General features: G+C 38.2%; 1 protein-coding gene across 19 annotated transcripts in view; it reads left to right on the top strand.

The window, feature by feature from the left end:
- The window catches only part of KIAA1328 (KIAA1328 ortholog), a 373,028-nt gene that overhangs the window by 9,196 nt on the left and 350,336 nt on the right, over positions 1 to 13,496 (top strand). The gene's annotated exons all lie outside the window — the stretch shown is intronic.

The raw sequence follows: 13,496 nt of genomic DNA, 5'->3' as shown, positions 1-13,496 counted from the left end.
AAAAAATTATTTTCTTAGTATGTCTCAAAAGACCTACATCCTGATCTATATGAAGTTAGTAAATCAAATTGACAACCATTTTTTCTTTTATTAAGTGTGCTTTATGATTTTTGTTCTTGTGAATTTGTTAGATGATGATGGATAAACCTTTATATATAAGAAAGAAACTTTGTTAAAATTTCTCTGCATTACTATTATTATTATTTCCTTCACTTTAAAAGTATCATAAAGACTCTTTATAGCCCAGTCATTGATTTCCTCTTCTTATTTGCCTTTGTATTAGTATCTGTGCATTCCTTTGCTACATGTGCTTTATCTGATAGGTTTGTTTTACTTTACTTTTTGTTAAGGTTAAATCAGGGTTTGACAATCTATGACCTATAGGCCCAATTTGCTGGCTGCCTGTTTTGTGAATAAAATTTTATTGGAACACAGTCACGCTTATTCTTTTAATAATATTGCTGCTTTTGTATTCTAATGGTAGAGTTGCTACCATAGTGCTATTGGCCCACAAAGCCAAAATATTTACTATTGAACCCCTTTCTAGAAAATGCTTTTCAATCCCTGGTTCATGTTCTTGATGACATTTCCAATATTTAGTTTGTTAGTGATTATTATGTTTAGTAGTTTATGGGATTTAACTGTGATTTGCCCAAAAGGCCTAGTTTGTTACTTGTATCCCCATTGTACCCACCTTATACTGGGATGTGAATAGTAGTTGAATTTGCAAGATCTTATCAAAATTGAAAATGTTTTCTCATAAAAGGTGTATTTTATATTGAACAATAGCCTTCTTTTGGATTAAGTCCATCATATTTTTTATGAATCTGTTGGCTTGTTAACTATAATTCTTTGTTGGGCTATTTCACTAACTTTGGGAATTATAATATATATCTTTAACTTAACACAGCCTATTTTAAGTTATTTTCCACTTTGCCTATAATTTTGAGGACCTTTCAACAGTCTGTCTTTTTATTTTTTATTTATTTTATTTTATTTTATTTTTTTTAAAATATTTTATTTATTTACTCATGAGAGACACAGAGAGAGAGACACAGAGACACAGGCAGAGAAAGAAGCAGGCTCCATGCAGGGAGCCCGATGCGGGACTCGATCCCCAGACTCCAGGATCACGCCCTGGGCCAAAGGCAGGCGCCAAACCGCTGAGCCACCCAGGGATCCCCGTCTGTGTCTTTTTAAAAAAATATTTTATTTATTAATTCATGAGAGATAGACAGGGACGTAGGCAGAGAGAAAAGCAGGCTCCATGTGGAGAGCCTGATGCAGGCTCCATCCCAGGACCCCAGGATAATGACCTGAGCCAAAGGCAGATGCTCAACCACTGAGCCACCCCGGTGCCCCTAATAGTCTGTGTCTTGACTTTTGTGATATTGTCATATATTTTACTTCTATAAGTAAACCCCAATACATTGTTGTTACTTTTGCTTTAATAGTAACTCCTTTTTCCCCCCAAATTTACCTGTAATTGACATATCATAAAATTTACCATCTTAAAATGTACAATTCATTATTTTTTTTATGTATTCACAGAATTGTGGATCCATCACCACAGTGTAATTCCAGAATATTCTCATCACCCCAGAAAGTAACTCCATATGCAGTAGCAGTCACTTCCCATTTTCTATTCATCTTGGCTCCTAGCAACCACTAATTTACTTCAGTCTTTTTTTTTCTTTTTTGTTTTTTACTTCAGTCTTTATAGATTGGTCTATTCTGGACATTTCATGTAAATGGAATCCTATAATATGTGGCCTTTTGTGGCTGTCTTCTTTCATTTAACATAATGATTTCAAAGTTATTTATGTTGTACCCTGTATTATTACTTCATTACTTTTTATGGCTGAGTGTATATTTATCTGTTCACCAGTTGAAGGACTTTTGGGTTGTTAGGTTTTTTTGGCTATATGAATAATGGTGCTATGAACATTCACATACAAGTTTTTGTGTGGATATATATTTTCAATTCTCCTGGTTGTGCCTAGAAGTAAAATTGCTGGGTCATATAGTAATTCTGTTTAACCTTCTGATGAACTGCCAAAATGGCCATTCCAGTTTATATATTATCAGCAATATATGAATGAGGATTCCAGTTTCTCCACATTTTCACCAACACTTTAGAGCTATCTTTTTTATTATAGCCATCTTAGAGAGTATGAAGTGGGGTATCTCATTGTGGTTTTGATTTGTATTTTCCTAATACTTATAATAATCATTTTTTCATGTGCTTCTTGGCCATTTATATATAATGTTCTTTAGAGCTATGTCCATTCAGATCCTTATCAATTGGTTGTCTTTTTACGGAAGTTAAGAGTTCTTTATACATTCCATTGTCAAATCCTTTATAAGATATATGATCTGCAGATAGTTTCTCCTGTTCTGTGCATTGTCTTTCAGTTTCTTATTGGTGTCCTTTGAAGCATGAAAGTTTTAATTTCGAGGTCCAGTTTATCAATTTTTTTTCAGTTGTTGTCTGTGCTTTGCTGTCATATCTAAAAACTCATTGCCTAATCCGAGTTCTGAAACATTTACACCAATATTTTCTTCTATGAGTTTTATAGTTTTAGGTATTACATTTAGTCTTTGATACATCTTGATTTAATTTTTGTATGTAGCTCAATTTGTTCTGTTGCATTTGGATATCCACTTGTCCCAGCATCATTTGTTAAGGTTATTCTTTTCCCTTTGATTGCTCTGGCACCCTTGTTGAAAATCCCTTAACCATGTAAATGTGTTTATTTGTAGACTCTCAATTCTATTCCATTGATTAACATTTCTATTTTTATGCCAATACCAAGCTAATTATTGTTTGGGATTATGTTTTGAAATCAGGAAATGATTTCCTGATTGTCCTCCACTTTGGTTTTCTTTTTTTCTTTTCCTTTTTTTTTTTTTTTTTAATTTATTTATTCAGGAGAGACAGAGAGAGAAAGAGAGGCAGAGACACAGGCAGAGGGAGAAGCAGGCTCCAAGCAGGGAGCCCGATGTGGGACTTGATACTGAGACTTGATCATGGGACTCCAGGATCATGCTCTGGGCCGGAAGGCAGGCACTAAACTGCTGAGCCACCCAGGGATCCCCAACTTTGGTTTTCCTTTTAAAGATTTTGGCTATTCTACATCCTTTCAATTTCCTTAGAGATTGTAGAATCACCTTAGCGATTTCTTCTCAAAAGTCAGACTGAATTTTGATAGCAATTGCAGCAAATATTTAGATAAATTTGGAGAGTACTCTACATAGTACCAATTTTTCCAGTCCTTGAATATGGTGTATGAGATAGCTTTTCATTTATGTATTCTTCTATAATTTCTTTCAGCAGTGTTTTATAGTTTTAAGTGTACATATCTTGTGTTCTTTTTGTTCAGTTTATTTCTAAAGATTTCTAAATATTTATATTTTTGATGCCATTATTAATGGAATTGTTTTCTTTATCTTTGGGTTATTTGTTGCTAGTGTATGGAAATATAGTTGATTTTATCTACTGGTTTTGTATCCTACAATCTTTCTAAATTCACTTATTAGTTTGAATCTAATAGTTGTTGGTGAATTTCTTATTTTTTTTTATATATAATTATGCCATCTGTGAATAGAGATATATCTCCCTTTATGATTTGGATTCCTTTTATTTCAGTTGTGTTTTAAAGAGGTTCAAATAATTAAAAGTCTTTTATTTATTTTTATTTTTTATTAAAGATTTATTTATTTTTTATTTTTTTTTAAAGGTTTTATTTATTTATTCATGAGGGACACAGAGAGAAGGAGAGGCAGAGAGACACAGGCAGAGGGAAAAGCAGGCTCCACGCAGGGAGCCCGATGTGGGACTCGATCCTGGGTCTCCATGATCAGGCCCTGGGCTGAAGGCGGCGCTAAACCGCTGAGCCACCCGGGCTGCCCTTAAAGATTTATTTATTTTAGAGAGAGAGCATGAGTGGGAAAGGGAGAAAGAATCTCAAGCAGACTCTGCATCGAGCGGGAAACCTGATGTGAGCCTCGATCTCATGACCCTGAGATCATAACCTGAGCCAAAACTAAGAGTGGGTCGCTTAACTGACTATGCCATGTAGGTGCCCTTCAATAAAAGCCTTTTATATTTACCCTTGTGGTTACCTTTTCACTTGTTTTCCTTTTGATATCCTTGTTATTTCTCCATCTGCTTAAAGTACTTCTGTAACATTATTATAGTTCAGGTACACTGGAAATGGATATTTTGGCTTTTGTATGTCTGATAAAGTCTTTGTTTCACTTTGGTTTTTACTGGCTATAGAATTTTCAGTTGAGAGTTTTTTTTCCCTTTAGTACTTGAATGATGTCATTGCATCGTTGCCTGGTTTCACTGTTTTTGAGAAGTCTGCTGTCCTTCTATTCTTTTATGTTTAGTATGTGAGTTTAAACTATTTTTAGGATTTTCCTTTTATCCCTAATTTCAAGCAATTTGATTATAGTATGCCTTGAACTAATTTTCTAAATGTGTCTTTAGTTGGAATTTGTTTTGGATTTGAGAGTTTGTAGTTTTCATAAAATTGAGAACATTTTTGGCCATAATGTGTTGAAATATTATGTCCCCTCAACTTTTTCTGAGGATATATTTTGAAGCAAATATTAGGCTACTTATCACAGCTTCTTGCTGTTTTTTTATCCAGTTTTGTTGTTGTTCTGTGTTTATCTATAGATGGTTTATATTGCTTTGTCTTCAATCATTAATCGTCCTCTGCAATGTCTAATCTGCCACTGATCTTGTTCAGTATATTTTTATTTTATTTTATTTTATTTTATTTTATTTTATTTATTTCTATTTTATTTTATTTTATTTTATTTTATTTTATTTTATTTTATTATTTAATTTAATTTAATTTTATTTTATTATTTTTTATTGGTGTTCAATTTACCAACATACAGAATAACCCCCAGTGCCTGTCACCCATTCACTCCCACCCCCCGCTCTCCTCCCCTTCTACCACCCCTAGTTCTTTTCCCAGAGTTAGGAGTCTTTATATTCTGTCTCCCTTTCTGATATTTCCCACACATTTCTTCTCCCTTCCCTTATATTCCCTTTCACTATTATTTATATTCCCCAAATGAATGAGAACATACAATGTTTGTCCTTCTCTGATTGACTTACTTCACTCAGCATAATACCCTCCAGTTCCATCCACGTTGAAGCAAATGGTGGGTATTTGTCGTTTCTAATGGCTGAGTAATATTCCATTGTATACATAAACCACATCTTCTTTATCCATTCATCTTTCGATGGACACCAAGGCTCCTTCCACAGTTTGGCTATTGTGGCCATTGCTGCTATAAACATCGGGGTGCAGGTGTCCTGGCGTTTCATTGCATCTATATCTTTGGGGTAAATCCCCAACAGTGCAATTGCTGGGTCGTAGGGCAGGTCTATTTTTAACTCTTTGAGGAACCTCCACACAGTTTTCGAGAGTGGCTGCACCAGTGCACATTCCCACCAACAGCGTAAGAGGGTTCCCTTTTCTCTGCATCCTCTCCAACAATTTGTGGTTTCCTGCCTTGTTAATTTTCTCCATTCTAACTGGTGTCATTGTGGTTTTGATTTGTATTTCCCTGATGGCAGGTGATTTAGAGCATTTTCTCATGTGCATGTTGGCCATGTCTATGTCTTCCTCTGTGAGATTTCTGTTCATGTCTTTTGCCCATTTCATGATTGGATTGTTTGTTTCTTTGGTGTTGAGTTTAAGAAGTTCTTTATAGATCTTGGAAACTAGCCCTTTATCTGATACGTCTTTTGCAAATATCTTCTCCCATTCTGTAGGTTGTCTTTTAGTTTTGTTGACTGTATCCTTTGCTGTGCAAAAGCTTCTTATCTTGATGAAGCCCCAATAGTTCATTTTTGCTTTTGTTTCTTTTGCCTTTGTGGATGTATCTTGCAAGAAGTTACTGAGGCCGAGTTCAAAAGGGTGTTGCCTGTGTTCTCCTCTAGGATTTTGATGGAATCTTGTCTCACATTTAGATCTTTCATCCATTTTGAGTTTATCTTTGTGTATGGTGAAAGAGAGTGGTCTTATTTCATTCTTCTGCATGTGAATGTCCAATTTTCCCAGCACCATTTATTGAAGAGACTGTCTTTCTTCCAATGGATAGTCTTTCCTCCTCTATTGAATACTAGTTGACCATAAAGTTGAGGGTCCACTTCTGGGTTCTCTATTCTGTTCCATTGATCTATGTGTCTGTTTTTGTGCCAGTACCACACTGTCTTGATGACCACAGCTTTGTAGTACAACCTGAAATCTGGCATTGTGATGCCCCCAGATATGGTTTTCTTTTTTAAAATTCCCCTGGCTATTCGGGGTCTTTTCTATTCCACACACATCTTAAAATAATTTGTTCTAACTCTCTGAAGAAAGTCCATGGTATTTTGATAGGGATTGCATTAAACGTGTAAATTGCCCTGGGTAACATTACATTTTCACAATATTAATTCTGCCAATCCATGAGCATGGAATATTTTTCCATCTCTTTGTGTCTTCCTCAATTTCTTTCAGAAGTGTTCTATAGTTTTGAGGGTATAGATCCTTTACATCTTTGGTGAGGTTTATTCCTAGGTATCTTATGCTTTTGGGTGCAATTGTAAATGGGATTGACTCCTTAATTTTTCTTTCTTCAGTCTCATTGTTAGTGTATAGAAATGCCACTGATTTCTGGGCATTGATTTTGTATCCTGCCACGCTACCAAATTGCTGTATGAGTTCTAGCAATCTTGGGGTGGAGGCTTTTGGGTTTTCTATGTAGAGTATCATGTCATCGGCGAAGAGGGAGAGTTTGATTTCTTCTTTGCCAATTTGAAGGCCTTTAATGTCTTTTTTGTCTGATTGCTGAGGCTAGGACTTCCAGTACTATGTTGAATAGCAGTGGTGAGAGTGGACATCCCTGTCTTGTTCCTGATCTTAGGGGAAAGGCTCCCAGTGCTTCCCCATTGAGAATGATATTTGCTGTGGGCTTTTCGTAGATGGCTTTTAAGATGTTGAGGAATGTTCCCTCTATCCCTACACTCTGAAGAGTTTTGATCAGGAATGGATGATGTATTTTGTCAAATGCTTTCTCTGCATCTAATGAGAGGATCATATGGTTCTTGGTTTTTCTCTTGCTGATATGATGAATCACATTGATTGTTTTACGGGTGTTGAACCAGCCTTGTGCCCCCAGGATAAATCCTACTTGGTCATGGTGAATAATTTTCTTAATGTACTGTTGGATCCTATTGGCTAGTATCTTGTTGAGAATTTTTGCATCCATGTTCATCAGGGATATTGGTCTGTAATTCTCCTTTTCGGTGGGGTCTTTGTCTGCTTTTGGAATTAAGGTGATGCTGGCCTCATAGAATGAATTTGGAAGTACTCCATCTCTTTCTATCTTTCCAGAGAGCTTTAGGAGAATAGGTATGGTTTCTTCTTTAAACGATTGATAGAATTCCCCTGAGAAGCCATCTGGCCCTGGACTTTTGTGTCTTGGGAGGTTTTTGATGACTGCTTCCATTTCCTCCCTGGTTATTGGCCTGTTCAGGTTTTCTATTTCTTCCTGTTCCAGTTTTGGTAGTTTGTGGCTTTCCAGGAATGCGTCCATTTCATCTAGATTGCCTAATTTATTGGTGTATAGCTGTTCATAATATGTTTTTAAAATCGTTTGTATTTCCTTGGTGTTGGTAGTGATCTCTCCTTTCTCATTCATGATTTTATTAATTTGAGTCTTCTCTCTCTTCTTTTTAATAAGGCTGGCTAATGGTTTATCTATCTTATTAATTCTTTCAAAGAACCAACTCCTGGTTCTGTTGATCTGTTCCACAGTTCTGGTCTCGATTTCGTTGAGTTCTGCTCGAATCTTTATTAATTCTCTTCTCCTGAGTGTAGGATCTTATTTGCTGTTTTTTCTCTAGCTCCTTTATGTGTAAGGTTAGCTTTGTATTTGAGTTCTTTCCAATTTTTGAATGGATGCTTGTATTGCGATGTATTTCCCCCTTAGGTCTGCTTTTGCTGCATCCCAAAGATTTTGAACGGTTGTATCTTCATTCTCATTAGTTTCCATGAATCTTTTTAATTCTTCCTTAATTTCCTGGTTGACCTTTTCATCTTTTAGCAGGATGGTCCTTAACCTCCACGTGTTTGAGGTCCTTCCAAACTTCTTGTTGTGATTTAGTTCTAATCAAGGCATTATGGTCTGAGAATATGCAGGGGACGATCCCAATCTTTTGGTATCGGTTCAGACCCGATTTGTGACCCAGTATGTGGTCTATTATGGAGAAAGTTCCATGTGCACTTGAGAAGAATGTGTATTCAGTTGATTTTGGATGTAAAGTTCTGTAGATATCTGTGAAATCCATCTGGTCCAGTGTATCATTTAAAGCTCTCGTTTCTTTGGAGATGTTGTGCTTAGAAGACCTATCGAGTATAGAAAGAGCTAGATTGAAGTCACCAAGTATAAGTGTATTATTATCTAAGTATTTCTTCACTTTGGTTATTGATTGGTTTATATATTTGGCAGCTCCCACATTCGGGGCATATATATTGAGGATTGTTAAGTCCTCTTGTTGAATAGATCCTTTAAGTATGAGATAGTGTCCCTCTTCTTCTCTCACTATAATCTTTGGGGTAAATTTTAGTTTATCTGATATGAGGATGGCTACCCCTGCTTTCTTTTGAGGATCATTTGAGTGGTAAATGGTTCTCCAACCTTTTATTTTCAGGCTGTAGGTGTCCTTCTGTCTAAAATGAGTCTCTTGTAGACAGCAAATAGATGGGTCCTGCTTTTTTATCCAGTCTGAAACCCTGCGCCTTTTGATGGGGTCATTAAGCCCGTTCACATTCAGAGTTACTATTGAGAGATATGAGTTTAGTGTCATCATGGTATCTATTCAGTCCTTGTTTTTGTGGATTGTTCCACTGAACTTCTTCTTAAAGGGGAATTTTAAGAGTCCCCCTTAAAATTTCTTGTAGAGCTGGTTTGGAGGTCACATATTCTTTTAGTTCCTGCCTGTCTTGGAAGCTCTTTATCTCTCCTTCCATTTTGAATGAGAGCCTTGCTGCATAAAGTATTCTTGGTTGCATGTTCTTCTCATTTAGGACCCTGAATATATCCTGCCAGCCCTTTCTGGCCTGTCAGGTGTCTGTGGAGAGGCCTGCTATTACCCTAATACTCCTCTCCATAAAAGTCAGGGATTTCTTGTCTCTTGCTGCTTTAAGGATCTTCTCTTTATCTTTGTAATTTGCAAGCTTCACTATTAGATGTCGAGGTGTTGAACGGTTTTTATTGATTTTAGGGGGGGATCTCTCTATTTCCTGGATCTGAATGCCTGTTTCCCTTCCCAGATTAGGAAAGTTTTCAGCTAGGATTTGTTCAAATACATATTCTGGCCCTCTGGCCCTTTCGGCGCCCTCGAGAACCCCAATTAAACGCAGGTTATTCTTCCTCAGGCTGTCGTTTATTTCCCTTAATCTATCTTCATGGTCTTTTAATTGTTTGTCTCTTTTTTCCTCAGTTTCCCTCTTTGCCATCAACTTGTCTTCTATGTCACTCACTCGTTCTTCCACCTTGTTAACCCTCATCGTTAGGACTTCTACTTTGGATTGCATCTCATTCAATTGATTTTCAATTTCTGCCTGATTAGCTCTAAATTCTGCAGTCATGAAGTCTCTTGAGTCCTTTATGCTTTTTTCTAGAGCCACCAGTAGCTGTATAATAGTGCTTCTGAATTGGCTTTCTGACATTGAATTGTAATCCAGATTTTGTAACTCTGTGGGAGAGAGGACTGTTTCTGATTCTTTCTTTTGAGGTGAGGTTTTCCTTCTAGTCATTTTGCTCAGTGCAGAGTGGCCAAAAGCAAGTTGTATTGGGAAAAGGAGAAAAAGAGAGGAGAGAAAGAAGGAAAGAAAAGAGAAAACAAAAAAAGAAAAAGAAGAAAAAAAAGAAAAAGAGAAAGAAAAAGAAAGAAAGTAAAACAGGGTGGGGGAAGGAAAAATATTAGAAAGGAAAAAAAAACAAAACAAACAACAACAACAACAAAAAACCACGGGGGAGTATCTTCTGATTCTGCATACTTTAAGTCCCTTGACTTCCCCTGGAACTTGTCGGTCTATCTGGTCTTCTGGGGGAGGGGCCTGTTGTGCTGATTTTCAGGTATTAGCACTTGGGGTAGCTGCTGTGCCCCCCTGCCTGGTGCAGGGCTCAGTGGGGGTTGTTTACCCCGTGAGGCCCCAGGAGGAACAGCCCCAGTGGCGGGGCCAGCTCTGGAGCCTTGGATTCAGCTCCCACAGTAACTCCGGTGCTCTCAGTCTGCAGGGCCTGGATGTTTCGGGGCGGGGCTGCTGATCTGCTCAGCTCGGGCCGGAGCGTCCTTGCTGTCCTGGGCCCTCCCGGCCTCTGCCTGTCACCGGGGGAGGTCGGATCCTGGGCTGTGTCCCAGCGCCCTGTGCTCCGGGGCCTGCACTGTTGGATTCGCAATCCCGGCCGGGCAGCCCCCTCCGCGGAGCCGCCGCCCGAGCCCCTCCGAGCTGCTCCCGGTCCGCCCTGTGTGCTGCAGCCCTTTAGGGAGCTCAGGGCGCTCTTCCCGGGGCGCAGGTGTCTGTTAGTGTCCCAGGGAGCCTGAGGGCATCCCACCCTCCTGGGGTCCTGCTCTAACTCCCTGCGGGCCCCTTTCCGCCGGGGAAGGTTGGTGCAGCTCCTGCGTCTCCGGGACGGGGCTCTCCTTTCCTGGGGACACTCGCCCCGGCCTCAGCCCGGCTCCTCGCGGGGCCCCTCCCCCTTGGAGGCCTTTTGTTTATTTCTTTTTCCCCGTCTTCCTACCTTGATAGAAGCGCGAACTCTTCTCACTGTAGCGTTCCAGCTGTTCTCTCTTTAAATCTCAGGCCGAATTCATAGATTTTCCGGATAATTTGAAGGTTATCTAGGTAACTTGGTGGGGACAGGTGACTTGGGGACCCTACTCTTCTGCCATCTTGCCCCTCCTCCTCTCAGTATATTTTTTATATAAGACAATGTTTTTATCTCTAGAAGTTCAACTTCGATCTTTTGTTCTTATTTATATATTTCATGTCTCTACTTAACCTGCTAGTCTTCTAGTTTCTTGAACATATGGAATATAAATAACTATTTTAATGTTCTTATTTATAATTCTATTATCTGAGGTGTTTTTTTAAAAAACTTTTATTTATTTATTCATGAGACACACAGAGAGAGAGGCAGAGACACAGGCAGAGGGAGAAGCAATCTCCCTGTTGGAAGCCCGATGTGGGACTTGATCCCAGGACCTGGGTCCTCACCTTGAGCTGAAGGCAGATGCTCAACCACTGAGACATCAGGCATCCCTATCATCTGAGTTATTTAGAGAGAGATTTAAATTGAGTAATTTTTGTAATTGAGTAATTTTTCTAATTATATATCGCATTTTTCTGCTTCTTTACCTGTCTGGTTGTTTTTTATTGGATGCCCCCAGGCAGTATGGATCATGCTTTTTTTTTTTTTTTTTTTTTTTTGAGTTCTCGATATTTTGTATTTTTATAATTAATTGAGCTTTTTTTTCTGAGACTAAGTTATTTGGGAGTAGTTTGATCTTTTTAAAGTTTGGATTTAAACTTTTAAAGGTAATACCAAGGCAGCTTTTAATACGGGGCTAATTTTGCCAACGGTAGGCAGTGCCCTTTTGAGGACTCTTTCTGATGCCCCTTTAAATTATGAGATTTTCCACTTTGGCTGGTTGGAACATGGACTATTCCTGGCACTGCATTAGCTACAGAAACTATTATGTTCTGAGTTGTTCTTTCCCTGGCTTTTGGTGGATTTCCTCATAGACAAATGCTCACCAGTACTTGGTGGTTGATGTGCAGGGAACCATCTGCAGATCCCTAGAGCTCTCATTCCATGCTGCTCTATCCTCTCCATTACTCTTTTCCTCAAACTCTAGACACTTTGGCTGTCCTGGACTCCCAGCTCTATCTTCTCAACTTGGGGAGATTGTTGGACTCCCATCTGGGTTTCCCCAAAATGCACCCTGAAAACTCCAGAAGCAGTTTAGCTAGGATGATTACATGGCTTGCCTTATTTGGTTCCCCTCTTTCAGTGATCACTTTCCTGTGTTGCCTGCTGTCCAGCATTTGAGAACTGCTTTATCACATATTTTGCTAGTTTTTTTGGTTGTTTTAGGCATTGGGGTAAGTGTGGTTCCTATTACTCCTTTTTGCCTGGAGGTGGAATGTAGGGGTTGTGTATGTGTGTATTTATTTTGTTGCAAAACTAGAAATGATGTGTGTGTGAGGAGGGGATGTGCGTATGCATTTTTCTCTCAAAACTAGATGTTGTATATGTTTTTCTTCAGAGAACATAACGTCTTTGTGGTTTTTCTGTATGTGATCTTTGTAGCCATTGATGTTCAATAGCTAGGTCCTTAATTCATTAAGGTTTTCAGAATGGTAATGATGTCAACTCAGGTTTTCTGGGAAATAGATACTAAGATGAAAGTAAAAATGGAAGAGGTTTAATAGAGGAAAAGCTGACAAAGATAGAGAGTAAAGTGAACAGGAATAGACAAGGAGAGTCTTAGGATTTTATTGCAGGCCTGGCATCTGTGAGAGAAGAAAGAAAGAAGAAAAATTGACTAGGGAAAACTTCACACTTCATACTGTCTTGTGGTCTGAGGTAGTGTCTTTCAGGCTAATGGGAAACCCCAGAGTGAATATTGTTCTTTAAGGATGTCATATCAAACAAAATTGCTCAGTTCTAGTACCTCTGGTGTTTCTAGTGATTGGCAGTTTTGTGACCACCACAGTGGACCAAAAGGTATGACAGTAGTTAGGTAGGTGAGGCTATTAGGCAACTACACTCTTGGCAGCAGGTTCTCTCTCTTAGAAGCCACATTGTTTCACTCCTCACTGTGAAATCCATTATTCATCAGGAATTAGTATGGGTATGGTGTTAAGTTAGTTCAGTTCATTTTTCCATACTGACAGTCTGTTGGTCTGCACTATTTCTAGAGAAGACCATTCTTCTTCCCACTGAATTGCAATGATTTTATCATAAGCCAAGTGGCTGTAGAGGTATGTCCTTCCCTTACTGTGTCATCTACTTTGGTAATACCCATCCTGAATTTTATGTTTCTTTCTTTTTTTTTTTTTTTTTTTAATGTTAGGAGTTGACAGACTTTTCCTGTAAAGGGCCGGGTAGTAAATATTTAGCCTTTGTGAACTAAGTGGTCTCTGTCTCACTTACTCAACTCTGCCACTGTAGTGTGAAGAGTCATATATAAGTTGATGTGTAAATGAATGTACATGGCTGTGTTTTAATAAACCCTTATTTACAAAAATAGTGAGCCAGATTTGGCTTGAAGCTGTAGTTTACCAACCTTTGTCCAATATAGTCTAAATACATAATTGGTTTCTAAACAATGTTCGGTGTTATATATATTTGGAATTTTATTTATTATTTATTTATTTAAATTTATTTATTTATTCATGAGAGACACAGAG

This window comes from Canis lupus, chromosome 7 (genome assembly GCF_003254725.2).
Source record: "Canis lupus dingo isolate Sandy chromosome 7, ASM325472v2, whole genome shotgun sequence".
Classification (NCBI taxonomy): domain Eukaryota; kingdom Metazoa; phylum Chordata; class Mammalia; order Carnivora; family Canidae; genus Canis; species Canis lupus.
The sequence above is the reverse complement of the archived record's forward strand: the minus strand, read 5'-3'. Positions and strand labels throughout refer to the sequence as shown.